General features: G+C 39.5%; 1 non-coding gene across 1 annotated transcript; it reads left to right on the top strand.

Annotated features, from left to right (window-relative positions):
• Positions 1-1,260: 1,260 nt before the first annotated feature.
• LOC127077083 (small nucleolar RNA R71) lies at positions 1,261-1,367 on the top strand. Its single transcript, XR_007787068.1, has one exon. It is a non-coding gene; the product is annotated as a small nucleolar RNA R71 (small nucleolar RNA).
• Positions 1,368-1,393: the final 26 nt, after the last annotated feature.

Genomic DNA, 1,393 nt, shown 5'->3' with positions numbered 1-1,393 from the left:
TTGGGACCTTTTTAGAATGATTTTAGGTCAAATTGGTGGGTGGATCAAGTCATGGAAAGTTGAAAAATCATGTATGAACCAACTACTTGCAATATGGATTGAATGGATGTTTAAATGGTTTATTTGGATTGTAATGGACATGAAAGGATGTTGAATGAATTGTAGGGTGATTAGATGGACAAAAATGATCAAGCTCAATGGTCACGAAGCCCCCTAACTAGGGTTACTTGAGCCACAAGTTTCATCAAGAATCATGGTCAGATGAATTAGGGTTTGAGTTGTAGGGATCCAATTGCGATGTTTAAAGGCCGTGGGGGTGAACAAACTTTGGATTTTAGGGATCCTCAATGAAATGGATAATATACACGGTGAGTCATGAATTGCTCAAGCGAAGAGGATGTTCATGAGCTAGGGTTTGGTCCTTGAGTGACCAGATGAATCTTGAAGTTTCTTCAAGGGGACTCACCATCCAAATTGGACTTGGGGATTGAGTGAGATGTCTTGAATGGTCCTTCAAAATTGTTGGGATGCTTGAGGATGATATTAGGGTTGAGGTGGCTTGGGCATACCTCAACATGACCATAGGATCTTAGGATTTTGCATATGAATCACATGCCTTGGGCTTGTGGATTATTGCGATCATTAAGTGCATATGCATATGATATGTATGCTAAGGGTTTAAGGATTGAAAAGATGATATGGATAGGGAAAATTTAAGGGTATGACAGAACCCATATTGTCCCATGGCGTTTTTAGTCTTATTGTTCTTATAAGAAAAGTTGGGGCGGTCTTTCCACCCGGTGTTATAGGTATTTCAATAAGGATTTCCTCTCTGATTATTGACATAATTAGAAATGTCATGGTTGGTTCCACCCACAAAATCATTTGACAATCCCCAATGGAATGTCCATTCACCCCACATACCTCACATAAGGGGCTCGAAGGGGTGGTAGGAGCTATAACAGCTACCGGTGTAGGTGTGAATGAGACTACTGTGAAATTTTCAAGATTTTTGTATAATATATCTACCTTTGTGTTCATGTGATCAAGCTGACTAACCTCATAAAGCCCGCCCTTTTGAGGGAGTTTAGCACTTTTATCTCGAGAATTTCCCCACAAATCTTTTCCATATCTTTAATCAATTTATAAGACACTTCTTGCGAACTGTTCATAAGCGTACCACAAGTGGCCCCATCTAATGTCATGCTCATAGAATAGAGGATAGGATTATAAAAGGTGTGTATAACCAACCATTTATCTAACCCATGGAATGGAAAATGTCTTAACAAGTCTTTGTATCGCTCCCAAACGTCAAAGAGAGACTCCTTATTTTCTTGCCTAAAGTTATGGATCTCGTTTCTAACCTTGGCAGTCTTTCTTGGCGAAAAATACC

Source organism: Lathyrus oleraceus, chromosome 4 (genome assembly GCF_024323335.1).
Source record: "Lathyrus oleraceus cultivar Zhongwan6 chromosome 4, CAAS_Psat_ZW6_1.0, whole genome shotgun sequence".
In the NCBI taxonomy this organism is placed as follows: Eukaryota; Viridiplantae; Streptophyta; class Magnoliopsida; order Fabales; family Fabaceae; genus Lathyrus; species Lathyrus oleraceus.
Note: the sequence above shows the minus strand (reverse complement) of the source record. Positions and strands in the feature narration are given on the sequence as shown.